Source organism: Zosterops lateralis, assembly GCF_965231275.1.
Source record: "Zosterops lateralis genome assembly, chromosome: 8".
In the NCBI taxonomy this organism is placed as follows: domain Eukaryota; kingdom Metazoa; phylum Chordata; class Aves; order Passeriformes; family Zosteropidae; genus Zosterops; species Zosterops lateralis.
The window spans coordinates 3941174-3957947 of record NC_139768.1 but is presented as its reverse complement, the minus strand read 5'-3'; the positions used below and the strand labels follow the sequence as shown (position 1 = coordinate 3957947).

General features: G+C 42.8%; 1 protein-coding gene across 2 annotated transcripts in view; it reads left to right on the top strand.

Moving 5' to 3' along the window:
- Positions 1 to 1716: 1716 nt before the first annotated feature.
- The window catches only part of CSGALNACT2 (chondroitin sulfate N-acetylgalactosaminyltransferase 2), a 32668-nt gene continuing 17610 nt past the window's right edge, over positions 1717 to 16774 (top strand). The window contains exons 1-2 of one of the 2 annotated variants that reach the window (XM_083866215.1): positions 1732 to 1756; positions 12708 to 12829. The gene's annotated coding sequence lies outside the window, so the exon portion shown is untranslated. Of the gene's footprint in view, positions 1757 to 12707; positions 12830 to 16774 lie in introns of both variants that reach the window. The other variant, XM_083866214.1, reaches the window with a different exon arrangement.

The window sequence follows — 16774 nt, the reverse complement described above, 5'->3', positions numbered from 1 at the left end:
GAGGCCTCTCCCATGCTGTGTGATGTAGCTGTGTATCAACAAATGGATTTCTGCCTGCCTGAAGACAAAGGGCTGCTCTGTGCTAAATGGGGACAGACATGGACAGAGCAGGAATGTGACCAGGGATGCAGCCTCTGCTGCCCAGACCATTGGGGCTCTATTCTGTAAAGCCCTTTGAGGCAGGTGAGCACTCACAGGCAATCCAGCACAGAGATGTCAAGTTAGAGGGTGCAGGCCTGTACATTTTTTACTGGCTTTCTCTGACTCTGCTTTTGATCAGCAGCACCAGAAACATTTGGTACGTAGTTGTGGAAGAACATTCCTACCTTACCTGGTTCCTGAGCTTTACCCTTTTAAACTGCTACAGGCAGTTCATGTACATGGCTGGAAGCTGTGTGAGTTCCTAAGCCTGGCTTGTTTTCAGGTCAAGCCCTGCAGAAAAATAATAATAAGAATAAAAAAATAAAGTAAAAAAATAAAAAAAAAAAAAAAAAAAGGAAAAAAAATAAAGGGGAAAAAAAGGAAAAAAAAAAGAAAGAAAATGTGTAATGAAATGTTCTTCTCTAAGTACAGAACTGTACATAAATACTTAGATAAGTAGAAAATAATTATTGGCAAATCCTTTCCACCAACCACAAAGGCTACATCACAATGTCATGGTGTCGTGGTTTGAAAGCGAAATGAGTGAGAGGCTCCAAGTCAGAAATACAATTTAATAAGAAGAAAGGTAAAAAGGTAAAAATAAAGTAAAATAAATGCAATAACACAAAAGAGCACTGACAGAGTCAGAATACAACCTGAGCAGGGTGGGGGGAGCAGTCCAGGTGAGGGGCTCTTCCTGAAGCAGTGATCCCACAGAAAGGTCTGGGAGCTCTGCTCCTCTGGGAATCCAGTGGCTCAGGGCTGCTTGTCCTGTCCCAAATCCCAGATTCTCTCCAGGTGGGAATGCTTGGCTCCTCCCCCTGGGCATTGGGAGCATCTCCCAATGGGATGAGGAGTCGTGCAGTGGCTCCTTGATGGCCCATTAAACAGAGAGAGCTCCTGGAGGGAGTTCCCTGTGAGTCCTGGGCAAGGCATTGATGGGCCATGAGCAGAAGAGCCCAAAGGAGGGGCCTGGGAAAACACTGCCCCAGCTGGTTCCAACAGCTCATGGGGATGGAATAAATACTTTGTGTACATCCTACACTACAACCCAGGAGACATGGTTTTGCTAACACTGGAGAAATCAGCATCCCTGTGCTGTTGCCGGACCCCTGCGAGGCCCGGAGCCGCGGGGCTGCAGAGCGGAGTGTGCGGAGTGTGCGGAGTGTTCTCGGGCAGTGCCGGGGCCGCTCCCGGGCCAGGGCCGGGTGTCCGGGCGGGCTCCGGGCGCTCTCGGTGTGGCCGCGGCGCTGAGGGGCCCGGGGAGCGCTGAGGGGCCCGGGGGGCGCTGCCGGCACAGCTGCGGAGGGGACACGGACATACTCCCGGCTCTGGCCCTCAGACACGGACTGGGGGCCGCTCATGGGAGCGCAGCCCCGCCTCAGGGGAGCGGAGAGCGAAGGCGCCGCAGGGCGGAGTGAGGGGGGTCGCTCGGTCCCCAGGCCCGCCCCGCTTCCCCCGCGGGACTCGCTGTGCGGGGGACCCGCTCCGGCCCCGCCCCGGGGGCGGTCGGGGGCGGCGGGCCCGTCCCCTTTAAGCGGCGCGGCGGAGGGTCCCGCCCGCTCATTTCCGAGCCGGCAGGAAGTGCAGCCGGGGCTCGGCGCCGGCCCGCGCGGTGAGTACGGCGGCTCCGCGCCCCTCCGCTGCCCCTCACCAGCCCCGCTGCCCCTCCCCGCTGCCGGCAGAATGTGCCTTGCAGCCCCCCAGAGCCCTCAGCGACCCCGCGGCCGGCCCGGCCCCCTGTCCCGGCCCGCACCCAGCCGGCCTGCCCCGACCACTCTGGGGAGGGGGGCCTGACACACCGGGCTGTACGGCAGCCCATGTCTCAACAATAAAAGGAATGTGTCCCTCACGGGTGCGTTTCCATTGTGTGTGTGGCTGGCCGTGGGCGTGCTGTGAGCGCCTTGGTGCAGCCGCGGGCGGCAGGAGGGCCGGGCCGGGGCTCTGAGGGGCTCTTTGGGCTTTTTGAGGCTGCCAGAAATCCCTATTCTTTCCCCCAGCCTCTCCCAAAATAGGGGAAATGATGGTGAAGGTGCTCAGTTGTCCTCAGTGAAATGTTGAGCATTGTTTAAGCTCTGGCTTGTATCTGTTGGTCTTTGTCAGGCGCGTTTTTGCTCGGTGGATTCTGTGCTCTCTCAGTGTGATAGTTGGAACCGTTTTGGTGTTGAGCGTAAAAATAAATTGTGTAATTGCCACCAGGCAATTAATTCAGAAATGCTGGAGCAGGAACGGGGGAGGGGTGTTGAAATTTGCAATTTTAAACCTAAGGATGTGGAAGTTTAGACTTGATAGTACGTGTTTTCAGCGGAGTGTAGTCAGTGTTTACTTTATTCCGTTGTTTTGTTGTTTGTTTGTGGTTTCTTTCCCTTCGGCCCCTCTGTCAGGTGGAAATTGAGACACTGATCTCTTCTGTTAAACTTGTAGATGATGGATAAGATAACTTCATTCTCTTCTCATGGGTGGCTCAGAAGATCTGCAGAAAAGAGAGGTTGTTTCAACACTGAGTCAGTATCTCTCAGGTTAAGGTCATACAGTAAAAACACCTTTTTTTTTTCCCCCTTTTTTTTTTTTTTGTTTTCCTTGGAGACTGCAATGCCAGGCCTCCTAGGACAGTTTCTTCTTTTCCAGCATTTACTAGCTGCAAGTTCTTATCTAGCTTTAGTGTGTTTGCAGGAAACTTCTGATTTTCCTTTGTTTATTAGCTAGATAGTGGGCTCTCAAGGAGCACCAAAGACAGCAGTTTGGAAATATTCCCAGTAGCTGTCGTGGAGGTAGATGTGTTTTTCAGGGGGGGTGTTAACTACGAGCCTCAGTAACACCCTGAGGCTTTTATAGGAGGCTCTGCCAGTAAATCCTTATCAGAAACATCAGGAGACCCACGCTGAGCATTGCTACAGCACCATTGTCTTGAACCAGCAGCAGCTGAACATGGGAAGAACAGGGGTTGTTGAAGTACATGACTGTACAGCCCAAGTAGATATTCATTAGCTTGTCTGTTGATGGAGAAAACGTGTGAAAACTTCAGTCTGATTAAAATTAATTGATCTTGAATAGTTCTTTTCCAGCTTGCTCCCATGACTTTGTTTCAGCATCTTTCTCAGGCTTAAGGAAGGAAGGAATAAAGGAAATAAAGGAACCCCCAAACCTGCTGGTACAGCTGCTACATTGTGGTAGAAGTTGCACCAAATTACTCTTGAATTTAAATGCTTTGCTTTTATGTTCCAACCCCAGGATATGGGTCTTCCCAAGTCAGTGAGAAACATCATCTGAGGGCATAGTTAAATAGTAAATAGCTGTAGACTGTTACCACAAGCATATTTGGCACAAAAATTCCAACCCCTGCGTCACAGTCCGCCACTTCACGCTTGCCAGAAATATTCTGTGGAGCTCTTTATAAAAAAAAAATCCATCAGAATCACCTGAACTTTTACGAGAGATAAAACTAACCTCCCTGGAGGGCGGGTATGAGAAATATGAGGTCAGTTTTTTTTCTCTGCAGAAAACAAATTGCACAATATTTTTCTTGTCTCTGAAGCAGCCCTGTCATTATGAAGCAAGCTTCATGACTTGCAGTATTTTCTCCTTAAATAATGCGGAAACGGGATCACAGAGGTGGGATCAAAGTCAGGCTCTGGATAAGTGCTGGAGCTGATAATGTCCTTGGCTTTTTGTTAGCCCATCTACCCTCTAAAGGATCAGCCCTCCAGAATAAAAGTATGGGGAAAGGCCATAATAATAATTTCGCTTCTGGAGAAATAATGTAAAAGATAGGCAGGAGTTTCAAGAGTACAAGACTTTCTTTTTAAAAAAATAAATATCATTCTCAAAGGGCACAATGGGTAGAAAATATCTTCAGGAGCATGTTGTTTTTTTTTAAATAGACCAAACCACAAATAACTGTGCTTTATCTGCGTATCTAACTTTGATCTTTTAAGCTTAGTGCTGGAAATGGGGAAATGAGACCAGAACTCACAAGATGTTTATAAAAGAAAAAGAATGCTTTTGGAAGGGAATAGGAATATAGTTTTATTTCTGAGTTAGAACCACAACTTGTAAGAAGAATTTGTGGAAGGGAACTTCTTACTGTCTGCCAGAACAGTTTCATTCTGAATGATGATTAGAAAATCATTCAGAAAAGCATCCATTAATATTATAGCTCATTAAAAAAAATCTGAAAGGGTGCAATTACTTTAATACCTTTAATTTCTTTTTTATTAAGCTCTTTGAAATTTTTTTTGAGGGTAGGAAAAATTCTGCAAGTTACAGCCCTCCAATCATGGTCCAAAAGGAGCTGAACAGGGTACTGTTTTAGACCCTGGTTTAAAGGCCCATTTTAGGTGCAGCCTGCTTCTGCTTTTATCCAGGCCTTTTAAAAAAAAAAAAATTATTGTAAGGCTTCAGGTATTTTGTGTGTACCTAAAAATGTAGACAGGGAAGTCATTCAGCTTAGTATTTCTTGGGTATCTAATACTTCGTGGTGTTTGTGGTCTAAATTGGTGATTCTGATGGTCACTGCTAGCTGAGAAACTTTGTTTTAAAAAGGAACTTTGTTCTAAAAATCTTTGCAAACTGTATGTAGTCACTAAAGATGAGAGACATTCAAGGGAAAAAGAGAATGATTTTTTTTTTTTCCCTAATCCTTGAAGGTGCTGCATGTGGAAACATGGCATACAAAAATATTAGTGAGAAGCTTGCACTCTCTCTGCTGGCACTGGGCTGTCTGTGCTGCAGCTCTGGGTTAGGGTAAAGCTGGCAGGAGCTGCTTGCTCCACAATTATTTCTGAATGGGGTGTGCTGGGATAATATCTTGGAACAATCTCTGCTGTACCTTATTTGTTTTTAAAGGCTCTTTCCATTCTCACACCAAATCTTCTAAAAGCAAGTTGATAAAACTGACAAGTTATTTCAAGCTGTGAGTGCAAGTGTGAGCTCTGGAAAGAGCATCAACCCAGTTGGTGTTTCAGAGTGAAGTGAGGAAACTATCTTGAGGAAATCTTTTATGTACTTTTTCAATCTATTTCCTGACAACCATCTCCAACTGTAATAAAAAGTGACTGTAGTGATTGGTCTGTTTGCTGATTACTGGCTGCCTGCAGTGTAGGTGCTTTCCAGCCAGTGCTCTTGGTTCTGATTGCCTCCTTTGGCCCTTGCTGTGTTCCTGGGAGGGTTTTGGTCTGGAGCCCATCTCCCTGCCCAGCCTGCAGTGGAGGGTGTCCTTGTCTCCTTGGGGAGGAGCATTTGACAGCAGGGGCAGAGCTGCCTTTGTTTTTCTTCAGCCTTTCCCCCCCTTTAATTCTTTGACTTGGTGAAGTAAGTGAGTGGTAAATAAAGGGCAGGTATGGCTGGCTTTTGTTCTTCCCTATACTAAATGGTGGTGTTTCACTGGTGAGGCAGCTCCTGGCAGAGGATCCTTCTCTTTTGGTGCTGGGCTTTCTGGTAGGGATGTCACTGAGGGGCAGCTGTCTGGAAAGCACACGGATCGCTCACCATACGCATCCTGCTGTCAAAAGTGAGTGTCCTGTCAGCTCCTCTACTACAACCAGAAATGTCCATTGCTTCAATAGATGGAGGGGTAAGAATGTTTTCCTGTGGGAGTACAAGTACACACTTGGCAGCTAAAGAAAAAGTGTGCAGGATGGAAGTGCTGTAGCTGTTTCAGCAGAGTAGGGATGGCTGGGCTGACGCTGGGGGAGGGTTTGGTGGGCAGACACTTTCAGCACTTGTTCTCCCAAAAACTAGGGAAAGTAATTTTACTTGTCTCTGGCATACTGGAGGGAATTTCTGTTCAAGTAAACAGATATGCCAGTTGTAGAGCAGAAGTAAAATTCTCTCATGGCTAACAGATCCTCTGGAGATGTGTCCTACCCACATACATCATTGGCAGCAGTCATCTCCTTTTGCTGAATGTAGCTCAAGGCTGGTTCTTACATCTTCCGACTTAAAATAATGCAGTACAGACCATGTAGGAGTTAAAAGTGGCTTAGAAATACAATGCTTGCAGTGATTGTATTTTCAAGTAAAATTGCTGAACAGATGATGTGTCTTTTATGTAGACACCTGCTTCTTGTATTTAACTTTGTCAAATGAGCATCCACCACAAAATGAGGTTAGTGTGTCTGCACTGTTAATAGTGCTTTTTGTCGAGACAGTAGACGAGTGCTTTCATAGAAGGCCAAATTTATAAGACACCTGACTTCTCCAAAAAGTTGTTTATGAATCTACAGTAGTTTTGAATTGACTAATCCCAGTTAATCGTGTAAAGAAAGAGGCCCTGATAGTTTTTCCGATGCCGGTTGCCAGAGACGTGGAAGGACGGTTTCTTGCTTTCAGGTGTGTAATTGCAGGAAGACATGAAAATTTAAAGCTGATGGCTGAGGTTCTGAGCTAACTCTGTGCATTGTGTTTGCAGGGTGTTGTGTGTGATAGTCAGTTGCAGCCAGGTCGGTAACCAGGCAGATTTTCTGCTACCCCAATGTTCCTGTGTGGTGTTTGCATCTTCTCTGTAGAAACAGCAGAAATAAGACTTAGAGAGCTCTGGGTGGAGTTTGCATTGCTGCTGCAGGGGCAGGTGTTGAGCAGCAATGCACAGGAAGCAATCGAAGCTTATTGGGAGCACTGCTAAATTAAAGCAGAGGAAATGATGTAAATGAGCTTTGGGTGTGTTTTAAGCACACTGTGAAAACACAAAATGCTGGTCTTGAGCACCGTTCAGAGTGAACTGAGGCTAAGTCACGAGTTTCTGTGACATAAAATCTGTCCTGTAAGAGTGTTGTGGGTGACAGCTTTCAGATGACAGGTGGTAGCACTTCTGCTGTCTCTTAAAGGCTTCCCCAGGCAGTGGTGTCAAAAGGGATGGCACTTGTCAGCACTGTTGATGCTGCTCACAGCCCCAGGGGCAGCAGATGCCTTGCACGTCTTGCGCTCTGGTAGAGTGAAAATTAAGACTGCTGAGTGGCAGTAGATTAATCCTTCTTTCATGTGCTTTGTGAGTTCCTGATACTTGTAGAAGTCTTCTGAAGAAGAGAGATACAATTTGTGGAGCAGGAGGATGAGTATCGGTTGTAGTTGGTGCTGGCTGGACAGAGGCTGGCAGGTTTATTCCCAGCTCCAGTAAGATGCCTCTGCAGGGCAGACTTTGCCCCAGTGCCCCCAGGGTTTGGCAAAGGACTGAGAGTTAACATCCAAAATACTGTTTGTGCTTGTATTTTGTACAGTATTATTCAGTATTATATCCAAAGTACTGTTAACATACAAAATACTGTTTTAGATTCTGCTATGAAGTGCTACGCATGTTTCTTTATGTTGGATTTTTTCAATTAGATTTTTGGACATAATCCAGTGTTTTTGAATTCTTTTGCATTTAACTCTTCAGAATTCCTTCTTAGTTTAATGTCCTGAGCTTCTATTAGATGGATATGATAGGGATTTAAATCAGCTGTGTGAGAGGACAGAGAGGGAAGGACAAAAACCAACTTTAAACCAGTGTTCAAAGAGTGTAGTAGAAGTTGTTGCTGGTAGAACAGTGTGTTAAAATATGGCACTTCTGACAAGTGTCTGTGGTAACAAGCTCTATGTCCCCGCTTGTGAAGCAAAACAAGCAAAAAAAGTTAGAATAAAAAAAAAGTAGTGAAATATGAACACAACAAAAGAAGAGTGCAAGGAACCTGCAAAAACTTAGCAGAGGTTTGCAAAAACCCTTGGCTTCTCTCCCCTTCAAACCACAGTGATCTCTTCCTGAAGAAAAGGGGAGGAAAGGTGGTTCAAGTGCTCCAAAGACTGACTGCAGAGACTTGAAAAACGAAACAAGAGAGGTGGAGCAGCATAATGCAAAGTGTTCAGTGTTTGGTGTTTCCAGTTCATGCTGGTAACTTTTCCAATACAAGGAAAATATCAGTAGATAGTTCTGACAAGCTGCTGGCTTTTCTGCTTCCGCTGAAGCTTGGTATTGATAGTCCTTTAAGAGTAAATTAATGCTTAGTTATAATGCCAAACTGAAAAATTACAGATGACATAAGCTGTGCTTCTGGAATGCACCAGATGTTTCTCAATTATTTGGCATCCAGCTTTCTGGCTGGTGACATATTCATGGCTGACGTGTTGTGCTGAAAGCAGAACCTGAACTACTATGCTGAGTTTTACTCTTTCTGAAAACATTTTTAGTTTGTGTTCCTCCTTACGTCTTTGACTGTGGACTGAAGAATAGCAAAGTGAGCACAGTTTTGGAAACCACATGTGAATTTAAGCTAGCTGATACAGTTTTATTTAAAAAAAACTTGAAGGTGATTGATTTTTCAGAGCAGCATTTTCTCAAAATTTCTGGATCAAGTAGCGTTTTAAACTGGGTTTTGTTATTTTAAAACTCTCAGGCCAAACTGCCACTTGGGCAAAATGCACAGAGATGTCTTTCAGAGGTCACTTCAGAAGTCTTCAAACTTCTGCTGAGGAGACTTAGGTACAAATAGTCCCTGATCCAAGTAACCCTCAAAAAAATTGGCGATAAATCATAACTTCAGTGAGACTATTGCTGTGATGATGCATAGTTGTCCAACAGAACTTTTTTATTAAATTTGAATCAATTTCCTATAAATATTTCTGTTTTCAAATGGATATTAATAGAAGTTTGAAAGTATTTTAAAGAAATTTGGATACACTTGGGAACTTAACTTCTCTCTGTTTTCACTTCTACTGCTACAGCTGCATCATAGTCTGAAATGTTACATCTTTGAAAACAGTGGCACTCTTACCATAGAAAAAAAAATTAAAAATGGGGAAAAAAGTTAACTCCTCCACATTATTAAGTCACTAACTTTTTTTATATGCTGGCCAATTTGCTGTGCAACTGTTAGAAAGAATGCTCTGGTATGGACTGGCCTTTTCCATCTCTTTTTTCATAAGTTAAGAAAAAGAAATCTCCATGTGAGAACCACCTGTGAGGGCGTCAGGGGGAATCTGTTTTGCTCTACCACATTTTCAGATTTGCTTTACAGTATGAGGAAACTGAATGCATGACCTTTATTCTTATCTCCCACAGTGAGAACAGTCTTCCACTGGTTCTGTGTATGAACTTAAATGACAATTATCCTTTAAAAACTGCTCAAGAGTTTACATTGAGCAAGGTTGACATTTATATTTTCACTATGCCTCGGTTACAGTAGCTGTGTTATCTTGATCTGCATATATAGAGAAGTAGATGGCAGATCTGAGAAAACAGAAGGCAACTTCATTCTGAGAATGTAGTGAGATGTGGAACTCAGGTGGAGCAGTTGTAAGAAAACCACATTATTTTCATCTCTTTGGTTTTGCCAGCTGCCATTCCACAGTGTGTGACTGCAGTCATTCTCCCTGATTGGTTTTAATAAATGGAACGTGGCATCAGTGAAAATGTAGATGTGCTGTGCCAATGCTGTGAGCTGGGATCAGTTTTACTGTTGCATTTGAGGGAGCATGCTCATCTTTTGTGGGGGAAATATTTAACTGGGGCCTTCTGTTGTTTAGACACTTGGATGCTTAGAGACTATTTCACCTTTCCCATTCAGTTTGATTCAAGGTGATGCTGTGTTGCTAAGTGTAACTGCTTTTCTGTCCTTCTAAAACAGGCTGTTTTCTGTGCAAAAAAAGCCCTGCTTAGAGCAATGGTTTTTTGAAGACTGCTGGGCATCTTAATTTCTGCCTCTTGCTGCAGCTACAGAAAGAAGTATAAACATCTCCCAGCATGTGGTCTGATAGAGAGTACTGTGCATCCTTGAAGAAAGGCTGCAGTTGCTGTAAGAAATGTGATTTAGTTTTGCTTCAGCTGTCCTCCGCAGTCTTTTTTCCCTTCCCTGTGTGTGCAGTGTAACACAGGCTGTTGGGAGGCTCTGCCACCTTTCAGTGGACAGACTGCTGGGTATTGCTCAGGTGTTGTGCCCTGGCCCAGGAACCCAAATGCTGCTTTGTTAAAATTTTTCCAACCCCTTATGGGAACTGTGTCCTTAATAAGGGTTTAACAAAGCCTGTTGTAAAAGTAGGCCGGGTTCTTGCCTGATGTTCATGTGAAAAAACAACATTACTGACAAGATGTTGGGAATACCAGGAGAAAGATCTTCCCTGATAACTCTGCTAAGGCAGCTTTCATCCTTCTGTTCTTATTTCTAGGTTGAACTCTAGCAACCAACAAAGCAGGCACAGTAAGTGTAGTCATATAAAACTGCTGTCCCTTTAATTCCCTGACAATAAGGGGAAGAAAACATGCCTCACCAAACTTGGAGTTTGTGGTTTTATTGCCAAATTTAAAAAGAGGAATAGCACCAACAGCAGTGCAGAAACCCACAAGCTGAATAATACAAGTGATAGGAAAAGTTGTGTCATGCAGAAAAGCTGCTGTCCTGTGAAAGCTGAAGGTAGAAGAGCCTGTCATGATAGCTGCTAAATAATAATTTTAAGCAAGCAAATGAAACTCTTTCAGCTGGTCCTACCTAGGACATTTAACCTAGTTTTTCTTGCCAAGCAGATGTCTCTCTCCATAAAAACAATAAAGTGAGTATGAGTTGACTTTTGTTTCCTTTTAAAGTTGGCTTTATCTGAAATGGAATAATACTGACCAGTGTTGTTGAGGTGTAGCTGGCTGGGCTTCAAGTTTCAGTTTTAATTCAGCATTTTCCAGACAACTAGACTTGCTTTGGATTCACTGAAGTCAAAGCAGGACGTCTATTCATAAGCTCATTGCTTACTTTGGATTAGTTATAAAGTAAATAATGTGAATAATACTGTTCTTTCATTTGTCCACTTAACTATGTAATGGATTTGGTTTTGTTTAGGAACAACAAATGCCAGGACAAGCGATAACTTGCGTGCTTCCCTCACTTATAGGAGATAAAACTGCTTCAGCAAAAGGTTGCTCTTTTTCCTTGTTATTTCACAGTAGGTTATGAAAGAATTGTATTTAAACCGCTACAGTACAGTTAATACTTCCCTTTGAGGATGGCAGCATGACTGCTTTTTTCCAAGTATTGTCGTGGCAAAACCACCACCATTTCTAGGTTGTTGGATATCACCTTCTGCTTGCTTTCTCTGAAAACAGAGGCAATAAACCCCACAGTATTTCCTATTCTCTTGGCAAGCTGATTTATTTCTTGGCCATGTACATGGGGCAGGCAAGGGGGGTGTGGTGCATGAGCAGGATGGGTCCTTCCTGCAGCCCCCTGTGTGTTCCTGTTGTAAAAACACATTCCAGGGAACTTGAAACTGAGGCAGAATTTTGAGAGGATTTGGGCAAGCTGTAAAGAGCGTGGCCTGCTTGATTATTCTTGATTTCTAAGATGATTGAACACCGCTATTAAAATGAAACTCTACTCTTTTCTATGTTTCTGTGTTTTAAAAGTTAGTACAAAGTGTGTTGTTTCAGTTGCCTATCCTGAAAAGATTTAATTAATAAGCAGGATCTGGTCCTTGGAAAAGGCAGGGTTTCTTATTGATTTTATCTCTCCTTGGTGTTGAGAGTGAGTTGATCTGTCACATGAAACAAAGGAGATAAGAAACCTGATATATCTTCCCTGTATCCTGCAGTCTCTAATGTGGCAGTGGAAATTTGTGGAGGTTTGGTCTTCATTTTATTTTGGAGCACAGCATTTTTGCTGGCAAAACAACAGTGTTGCTTTTTGTAAGAGAAGCCATTTGCATGGAGAATATTCTTTTTTGAGTAATAAATCCTGTGATTGTTGCACCCTTCACTGAAATAATTTTTTCCTATGATTCCTGTGCCTGAACTACTTATTCTTGGTGTGCTGTTAGTTCTAGGATGGCCCCTGTTCCAGAGGCATGATTTTCTTTTCCTTCCCATTTAGAAACTAAAATGTCTGAAGTTACCTATTGCAGTTATGCTCGAGCACTTTAAAATTCATCACAGGCTGTTGTCTGTCCATAATGTGGGTAGTTCACCACTGTCCATTGTTTTTCTCATGTCCTTCATTAAAAATGGAGTGAGATACTCAGTGTTCAGTCATCGTTGTCCTCTGTTTCTCCCACGGGACTCCAGCTTTGGCAGAGGAAAAGAAACTGATTAAAATCAAGAGGTAGCTTGAAGAATTTCTTTTGGTGTCAGCCAGGTAAGGTGAGCAGTAAAGCTGAAGTTCAGGGGGTGTTGGGCTGAACTGGAGCAGTGTGTCATACTCTGAACTTTCAGAAAGTTGGAAATAAGCTGCTACGTGTGGTTGATTTACCCTGGGCAGTGGTTGCAATGTGTACAAGGAAAACTTTTAGATGTTTCAGAATTCAGTGTGAAACTGGTAAGGTCTAAAATATTTTGTGATTATTTTCACTTTCCTATTGGTTTTGTTGAATGGAGATTATTCCCTTAAATTGATAGTGGCTTTTAACTACTGTGCCATCCAGCACTGCATATGTGTGTGTGTGCTTGTGAGGCAGGGCCATAGCTGAAAGCATATTGATGAAAGATGGCAGAATTATAATAAAAAAGATGTTCTTTTTGGTCAGTAAAGAGGGTGAGATTCTTGCCTAGTTTTCTGTAGAAAGTGAGAACTTCTGCAATTAATTCTTGTGATATTTTTTTTTCTCTTCCCTCCTAATAGCTGACAAGTCCGACTTAGGTACTGGCCCAGCTAGAACTGTGTAATAAAACCTGGACAAATTCTTTTCTGATGCTGTACCTCAGCAGACTGTCTAAGCAGAGATGATGTGATGTGTACTTAAGGTATGGTTTGAGGTTTTTCACTCTGGGATTTATGCAAAGATTGTCTGCAACAGCAGATGCCCAGCTTGCTTTGTGTTTGGTTTCAGCAAGTGAGAAGATAAAGGTGTGCCCAGTGTTCCTGTAACATTCCATCCTATTCTGTTCTCAGTGACACTGTTCTTCAGAATGAGAAGGGAATATGCAAGGGATGAGATTGGACCTTATGTTTTCATTGTATAACTCGCCAAGAAGAGAAATATGTGTGTGGAGGAGGCTTTAAGACAGTGAATATCTGTGGCATCTGGGTGAAATTATGAACAATAAAATAACTCTTAGCTGGGATTTCACGGGCAGCTAAACAGTGACTGTCTAGGGCACGCTGAATGAAAATGACATGTCTAAAATAAAACATGCTCACACAAGGAATGTCCCCACGGTCTGGTGTGAAGCCAAGTGCATACTGAATTAGGTCACTGCTTCAAGTCTGAATGTTTCCCCACTCCAGAAAGATGCACTCATCCTTTGCAGCAAGGAACAAAACCAGAATGCTAATATAATAAAAAAAATGTAAAGCATTTTTAATTAGCATGCTGGTCTATTCCCTTGTGTGCTTAGAGAATCAATGAGCTTTTTTTTGTAAGGAACAAAAACATTTCCATTGTTGAATATACAGAAGGCCCTGGAAATGCAGAAAGAATTAACAACCAGCTGCCTCTGGAAAACCTGCAGATCTTTATGAGCATTGTGTAAGCCTCAGATGTCTCATTCTTGGCAGATCATACAGACTACTGCAAATAGATTCATTCTGAAGAACTGATATGAAGTTAAGTGCCAGCATGTGCAATTTAAAATTAAATTTTGGAACTTAATCTTTAAGCACTGAAATTCCAGGGACTTCTGTGTGATTACTTATTGCCAGGTAATCTTACTGTCCTTTTTTATAAACTTCAGAATGTTCCGTGTAACCCAGTTAGTTTCCCTATTGTGATTTTTGGGATCCCATGTGCTTTTGCTTGTTCTGGGGTTTCGCAGCCTGCTTTTTCTTGTAATCATATTCTACAGCCTAGTTACTGGAATTCCTAAAATAGGGCTGTGCCAGACCGAATTCATATCAAATCGGGGTTGTAAATATGCAAAAACAAGGCCTTTTTTGTTTTCTTTTTTCCCTGAAAAGAGAAGATAATGAAATAGTGTGCTTGTAAGCCCTCCTTTTCCAATGGGATAAAATGGGATAAGAAGGAAGGAAGGTTCTTACTGCATTCACTCACTCTTTGAAGTATTCAAGATGAAATGTGTCATATTCCTTTATGATGACTTCCTTCAGCAGAAGTAATACTGAAGGAAAAAGAAAGTCATTTGCTGCTTTAGCAAACTAACTTACCCATTCAGTTCTCCATGTGCAATTTTAAATTTTAATGTTCAACATAACTGGTTGCACAACCATTCCTGGCCTCTAAAGGCCACGGTGAAGATCTAATGGGAAAAACGCCTTCTCTTTCTGGTGCCGCAGAAAATGGTCAAACATAAATAGGCGATGCCTGTCTCTGTGAAGGGGCTGTCTTGTTAATGGGATTGTCACTAGCCCATAGATAAAGGGTTTCAGCTAATGGAGGAGTAATTAGAGCCCAGAAGTAAAAGTACCAGTGAGCTCTTTACAGCCCCGCTCGTGTAGTTCTCATTGCTTCAGAAATGGTTTATTGTGTCTGTTCCCTGAGCCCCCCTCGGGGCAGGGCTCCCCACCAGCAGCTCTCTGCTGTAGATGTAGGAAGGACCAGGAATGTGCCGATATCCAGCAGCGAGCCCCGAGGGGCTGTGCTGACTTCCCTAATCCGTGTTTACCATAATGATCTCTGTTTGGCCACAGCGAGGAAAGGTATGAAGAGCAGGAGTTCTCTCACTTGCCCCCTGCTATTCGCCAGGGGATCTTAATCTCCTGGTGCTTTGTGTCCTCTTGACACCACATCAGGAGATCTGTTCTCCCTGGCTTCTAAGGCATGAATGAGACCTAAAGAAACTTAGTGACTCATCAAAGTTGGACACAGGGCAATTTATTAGTGCAGCAAGGATTGACTACAAAAGCCTGCTAGAACTAATGCTCCATCCATTTGTCAGTTAAAAACAATTAGAATAGTTGAGGCTTGATTTACTGATGTTCTATGCAAGTTAGATAGTTAGATGATTTTTCAATATGCCTTTACTGATTGAAGATGTGTCCAGCTTCTGCTTTAGTACAGTTTAGCATTTACTGAGGTTTAAAGAAACTTAAAGAAAGTTCTTTATGTTATTAATTGTGGCTTCACCTCTTGCAGTCTAACAGAACAAGAATTCGGTAAGAAATGTAAAAAACCCTCATATGGTCATTTTTGTCTAAAGAGAGCTTGGGATGATGCTGTATCATTGCCGTGAACTGGTTTTATCCTGTAGATTTTATTTCTTCTTTCCCCTGATTCATCACATCTGGACACTGGTCAGCAGTCTGAGGATGCATCTGGTGTTGATCACTCTTTATAGGCATTCAACTTGCATTTATATAATGTTGTGTTTGTGCAAGTGAGGAGAGACTAACTTCTGGCTTGTCTGGATTTGAAGGGATGTTATCTAGCATTCAGTTAATAAAGTATTACTTATTTTGTATCAAAGTCTCCAGTAGCTTTCCATTAGTTACAAAAGCTAGGGTTTCAGATGAGTAATTGCCTTTAATCTGCTGCATTAAGAATTTCTACATAATCCGTGTAAATTATTCATTAACAGAGACTTTAGCACTACAAATACTGAAAACTGCTTCAGGCAGTCCTATAGGCTTCAGCTGGACAACTCCAAGGCATGCATGATGTGCCTGCCAGCTTTGGGTCAGCTGTGGCAGGCAGTGCTGCTGCTGGTATAAATAAATCACTTCATCCTTCAGGCCTTGTAACTGGAGCTTTCTTGCAAGTGAAGGTGCTGAATATGACAATAGCACTGTTCAGGGGTACCTGATTCACATTGGAGCAGTATCCAAGTGCTGGAAGCTGAATGGGAAGGGAGGAGTGTCAGAAAGGCACAATGCCAGGGTTTTGGGGAGTGTTGTGGCACCCTGACTGGCAGGGTCAGCACAAGGTGGGCTGGGTGGCAGCTGGCAGTGCCAGGTAAGTCTCTCTAACCTATATAGAAGGAGTATGGGAGTGAGCAATGTTTTTCTAGTCTCATAAGGATAATGAAACTAAGCTGGGAGTCTCAGAACTTCCCCCAAACTGTAATTGCATAACACAGGCAAAATGGATGTAGAGCTAATAGGTCGCTGGATAAATTTTAATGAGCTTCACTTATTTTATACAAGCAAATTATAAATGAAAGTATTTTATTAATGTTGAAGGTAGACTAACATGCTTTGAGCTCACTTCTTAGTTTTTTATGCTGTCATTGGAGAGGCCCATAAAACATTCAGCTGACTCTCAGTGCTGAGTAGGATTTTTGGTATCCCTTTCTTGCACAACTGTGATCTGTTTCTCTGGCCTTTCCCTCTAGGCTGGTTTGGTCAGTCATGTAAGAATGTGACCCATGCAAGTGGTCACTGCCTCTTTGTGCTAGCCTAACTATATCAGAACATGGAAATATTAGTGGGTGGATAATCTCAGGATCCCTTTCATCAGTCAGGGATTGGCGTTTGAATTTTAATTTCTGTTGACTTTGACTTAATCTGAAATGCGGTTTCTGCGAACTTTGATATTTAAATCTGTAATACCTTATTCATGAGTGAACAGTTATACCCTGAAAGGTATTTACTTAAAGTAAAAGCAAATGAAATTGCAAGCAAGCTTCTGCTGCTTCAAAAGAGTTCATGGATTTTTTCTTTTTTGAGGAGTAGGAAAGGCATAGGGTTTGTTGCTGTCTTTTTTTTTTTTTTTTGTTCCCAGAGAGTAAAACAAAACAAAAAACCCAAGAAGGAATGGGGGAGTTACAACAAATGTGAAATAAACCATGGTGAGA